We start from the raw sequence: 6012 nt of genomic DNA, 5'->3' as shown, positions 1-6012 counted from the left end.
AGTGTTCTCAGGACAGAAAGAATCCATAGCCAGGTTCCACCTGTCCATGAACTGGTAAGCTGCCCTCCGCCTCCTGACTAAGTCCTCACCTGAGACTGGAGGACAAACACTCAGGCTAAATCAGACTGTGCCTGGGTACAGTCTAAGTTGAATCCCAGCCAAATAGTTTTAACAGTAGCAGAAGGCAAATTGACCAAGGCTCTGTCTTCAAATTGAAGCCATGAACCAGAGAATCACAACACAGATAAAGTATAATAGCTTTTATTGAGCAATGATTAAAGTTGCAGCTAGAGTGCATGCATAAAGAATAAAGAAAACAAGAAAGATAAAACTTCCTAATCTCCAACATACCGGGGAATCTGTAGCATGAAAAAAACACCCATGTATTCAATGGTGTCGAGACCCATAATCACACAACCAGCCTCTCAATTGTAGAACACAGTAGCCAGGCCGCCTCACTGCAAGGCATAGATGTATCAGGTGAACCATAAGAACAAAGACCGTTAGCTGAGGATCAACCTATATTCACTTTTGCCCAGCAGCCAGGCCAGGCTAATTAGCCAATCATAATTGAGCAATAACTTAAAGATGTAGGACTCTGCAGCTGGCCCAGGCTGCCATCTCATGGCTCATTCTTTGAGAGTTCAGACTGAATTCAGATAAAGTGATTGAAAGGGATAGGACTTTGGCCTTGAGTGTTCCATTCCCCGCTCCGTTAAGTGCTTGGCTTCCTGCTAAGTATCAGGAGTGCCTGCACCTGGGTCAAAGTGCCAGTGCCAGGATGTCCTTGTAGAAATGCAGGCATTATTTATGGTGTGAACAGCTACCCTGAAAGCCCTGGGAATACTTTGTTCAAGCAGGCTCTAGCTACTTAATACAAAGACAGGTCCAAGGCAGGCCAAATCCTCCACAAAGGGAATTGGTGGAAATTGCCAGTTTAGTCTGGATCCAACCCATTATCACTATACAGTTCTTACTAAATACCAATCTATATCCATTATAAAGCACCATTTGCTCTAGAATTTAGAATAACATTGTGAAGATACTGGGGTGGGGTGGGGTGGGGGTTACTGTGCAAATATTGCCATCCTGAACATAAAATATAAGCCATATAAAAAATACAAAATATGTGTGGGATGTGAAACCTACACTGGAAAAATAGATTAGGATCAAGACAAACGGTGCACATTACTGATTAGATTAGCCAGTCAAACTGGTTTATTCCAGCAACAGCATGCATGCAGCCATATTACATCACCTATAAAAATCCATAGTATCCACTGAGCACTACTGGCTCGCTAGCTATTCATGTCAGTGACAGGGAGCACATGTTAGGGCTTCGCAAGGGGGAAGCAGACACCCACAGTTATGCCAGCTTTACTCCCGCTGTGTTGGAGAGCAGGAATTCATGCATGGCCCCTGATTCTTCAGCATGGAATATCTGAATTCCTGCCCCCCCCCCCCCCCGGAGTGCTCTGAGCTTCCGTTGATCAAATATTTCAAACTTACAGCAAAATGTTTTAATTACTTTAAATGAAAACTTGAATCCATCTTCCTGAAATAGGCCGTTCCTTCCATGAACCAGCAACATTAGCTCCAGACGAGTAGCCACAAATAGTTAATGAAGATTTAAGCCAAATTTATCTATTCACAATTACTCATTTCTCCTTCCTCTTGAATATCTTTGTCTTGCTTTAAGCAGCATTCTATCTTACACATTCTATTACAGTTATTAATTTGTAAGATGATACAAGGCGTAGACATCTAATTTGATCACAGATTAGTAAATCTTTTGCTTCTAGAGAGTTCTTCCCATTTCCAGACCATTCATTCAGAGGAGCTCTGAGAATGAATTTGTGAATGTTAGTCAGTGAAACCACAAGTTAGTCAGCTGCATCTTCTCAGTCTTTAGGCCATTTTTTACTACTGGAAACCTTCTACCTTAGCTGAAATCTCTGAACTTTTCATGACAGTTCTGTGGTGAGGAGTTTTGGACCCCTAAATTCTGTGATTCATTTTCATTCTTCTGTGCCGTTGCACCAGGCAACGGTGCCTGGCAAGCAGATTCGGTCAACTTTCTGCAAAAACATTTCCAGATTCTGTTTGACATACAGCACGTCATGTCCCCAAAATGCACAGCTTATAGGATCCTGTCCCATTTCACAGACATTACTTAAGTAGAGGACTTAAGACAATTCAAAAGAGTTGCTGTGGAGTAGTAGTGGTTAGTGTGTTGGACGTGGATTAAGGGAAATATAGATTCAAAACCCCATTCACCATTAAAACTTATTGGCTAACCTTGGACCAGTCATCCTTTCGGCCTAACCTATTTCACAGTTTTTTGTGAAGAAAAAATGGAAGAGTGAAGAATTGTCTATGCTGCTCTGAGCTCCTGGGGAATGGACAGGATAACCATGAATTAAATAAATGTTGGCAAATGTATGAAGAATCTTCAGGATATATTTACTTGTGGCTGTTTACATTTATGCATAGGAACAGATAGTGAATCAGACTCCGTCCTGATGCAGTGGGAGGTCATAGATTGGAGCCGGTATTTTCTGCTGATGAAAAAAGGCAAAGGAATCCCCTTTGACTAACCAAAAGAGGGTCGGCATGAACAAATGCTATAGGGAACAGGGGCTGTAGTAAGAAAGGGGGTTGGGTGACTAGTGGCAAAACTGGTGGGAACTAATCTAATGTCACTACTGCAAGCGCTCATGAAACAGGGGAATTACGGTTAACAAATCACAGACTTAACCAACCCAAGTTCCTGAAAGACACTTCTTGTTCTTGAGTATGATCTGCACGTCCGTTGGTACAGGGAAACTGCCACTACTTATTTCATGGGAACTTCTTGAATGTGTCAAGTAACCCACTCAAAACCTTACTGTCTACTCAAAAACATTTGCTTTTCTCATCTTAGATTTTAGAGGGGGTTACGCTTCTTGAAAACGAGGCATCGCTTTTTAGAGATCGAGAGCAGACTTCTGCAATTTTTTAAGTGGCTATTTTCTAAGACAGCATGTCTCTCCACTGGTACGAGGGATCCTTTAGGCCATGGGGCCCAAACCTTTTTGAGCCTGGGGGGAACCTTTGGAATTTTGAGAGAGGGTGGTGAGGGCTGCCCCAAAATGGCTGCCACAGGAGGTGGAGGCAAAGGCGGAGCCAAACAGAATAACTTCGTCCCTGCAACTCCTGGGGAAAAGAAAAGCTAAATGGGGAGTGGAACCACTCACTTACTAAACAGAGTCCAGGTGCTTACCAGTCCAGATCCTCCAATGGAAAACTCTCATTTAAAAGAAGACAGCCCTGCCTTTCAATGGCTCCATCCACTTTCTGAAAAGCTTGGTGGGTGCCATGACACCTGTGGGTGCCACATTGAGGCACCCTGCTCTAGCCCTTAGTATCCCCTAATGCAGTTTTTATATATGGCCAGAAATAGCTGGAACAAAGCAGCATTGTCACCACAACTCATTCACAAGCATCCTCAGAAAGTTCTGTCCTCCTGCCTAGCAGTTAAGAGTTTTGAAGTAGTGGTGTGTTTTGCCTTCTGTGGATCTGGATTCAAATCCCCTTGTCACATGTTCATACTAGATGTGGTGGAAAGTGCCCTCAAGTCATAGCTGACTTAGGCCGACCCCTGCTGTTTTCATAACAGAGGTGGTTTGCCATTGCCTGCCTCTGCAAACCTAGTCTTTGTTGTAGGTCTCCCATCCAATTACTAACCAAGGCCAACCCTGCTTAGCTTCTGAGATCTGACGAGATCGGGCTCACCTGGGCTGTGAAGGTCAGTGCATTCATACTATATATTTATATCTAAATGCATAAGACCAGCCCTAGAAGATCAGATCAAAGGTCCATCTTCTCCAGCATCCTGTTTTCCACAATGGGCATAGAAGCCTGTCATTACCCTTCAGCACTTGGTTATTCAGAGTGTAACTGCCTTTAAACATGGAGGCTCCACCAACCCATCATGGCTAAACAGGTTCCATTCTACAGCGATGTGTTTAATCTCCTTTTAACACCATTTAAAGGAATTTAACACCATGGCAATGAAATGAATGATGTACTATGCAAAGTGCTTTGGTTTTTTTCCCCCTGACCTACATCTGCTGCCGATCCAGTGTAATGAAGTGGTTAGAGCTCATGCTAGGATCTGGGAGACCCAGGTTTGAGTCTCCACTTGGCCATGGAAATTGGCTGGGTAACCTTGGTCCAGTCACACTCTCAGACTAACCTACCTTACAGGGTAGAGTTGTCATTCCCTGGCTTTTGTCATTTACCTGCTATTGTAATTCGGCTTCTGAAATCACTCCATTCACCAAAATGTAAGGACAGATGGACTCATGTTCTAGCCATATCTGAAGAAGTGATCTGTTTTTCACGACAGCTCATACCCTACCACAAATTTTGTTAGTCTTATAGGTGCTACTGGACTCTTGCTCTTTTCTACCTTACAGGGTGGTTCTTTTGAGGATAAAATGTAGAAAGGGAGAATGTTGAAAGCTGCTTTGTGTCCCTACTAGTGGGGTATAAATGCAGTAAAAAAAATAAATTTAATAAATTCATTCAGTGCCCCCTCCCCTGAGTTCTAAAATGGTTGAAGTTCTTTCCACTTTATCCATACCAAGTATAATTTTATAAACCTCTCATGTGTGTCCCCCTTGGTCATTTTCCTCCTACCCTGAACTCCCCCCCCCCAAAAAAGTCCAATCTTTCATCATAGAAAGGATGCTTCAACTTCTGAGCTGGCTGACCTTAGCTTGACCTAAAACCTAGCAAGAGTTTGTCAGAAAGTGCTGAAAATGATGTTTCTAGGAAGGGAATGAAAGTCTCTTGTCTGTCTAATCCACATTTGCTTTAACTGGGAATTCTTTGCTAAAAAGATATTATTGCAGCTGTTCTTGCAGACGCTTCAGCAAAGAAACGACTCGGGTCAAATATTCCCGATCAAAGGAATAAGAGAAACGGTGTGAACCCGGATTGTTCCTATAGCCTTTTAGCGAATTAAAGAAGATGCAGTGGAAGAGTCTCTGAGCTCTGCCGACCCGTGCATTGCTCTTGGGCATCTTCAAAAACATGTTTCTTATTTATTTGCTAATAATTAGCCTTTGAGTTAATGGTTTGTTTTCCTCAAGCTCACCTATGTAATTTTAATACATAACCTGCGAGTGCAAAAATGTGTGGATGTCATTCATCGTTCGCCAGAGTGAATCACTGTTATCTTTTACAAGGAGCTCAGAATGAATCACTGTTATCTTTTACAAGGAGCACAGCGTGGTCTCTGTGGTTCTCTCCTTTGCTCTGCTTTGTCCTCACAACAATCCTATGTGGTAGGCTAGACTGAAAGAGCAACTGGCCTTAGTCACCCAGTGAGTTTTGCAGCTGAGCAGGGATTCAAATGCTTTCACACATGCTGAATAAGGCACTTAGTTTCAACCCATTTTCATTGCACTTTGCAACTGTATTTTACCGTGTGAAACGGGGAAAATCCATTTGCAAAGACCACTACAGTGGATCAAAAGTGGATTGAAGGGGGGCGTGGCGTCGCAGCGAAGAGGAATGGACGCATGTTAAGAGCGCTCCGACCCTCCCGATCCCAAACCCTGTCAATAAACACTACAAGAAGAAATAAGTAAAAGAAAATAATGCTTACAAACCCCATCAAGAAAAAGAAAAACAACACGAAAGCGGTGAAAAACTTACAAGCATTCTTCGCGGCCCCGGGAGAGCCGAAGGGGAAGGAACGCGGCAAGACGGAGGAAACTAAAATGGCGGAACTCGTTGTAAAAAACGGCGCGACTGAGGTAAATCAACCAGAAAAATATTTGGACCCCCAGCTAGCACAATTAAAGCAGGACATTATAGACCAAATGGCCAAACTCATTAATCCGATCACAACACAACTCACGGACATAAAACACGATTTACAAACAGTTAATCATAAAGCTGATAAAGCTATGGAAGTGAGTGTGAAAGCTCAACAGGACGTCACAGACATGCAAAGAATAA

The sequence above is a fragment of the Eublepharis macularius genome, chromosome 10, assembly GCF_028583425.1.
Source record: "Eublepharis macularius isolate TG4126 chromosome 10, MPM_Emac_v1.0, whole genome shotgun sequence".
NCBI classification, from domain to species: Eukaryota; Metazoa; Chordata; class Lepidosauria; order Squamata; family Eublepharidae; genus Eublepharis; species Eublepharis macularius.
Note: the sequence above shows the minus strand (reverse complement) of the source record.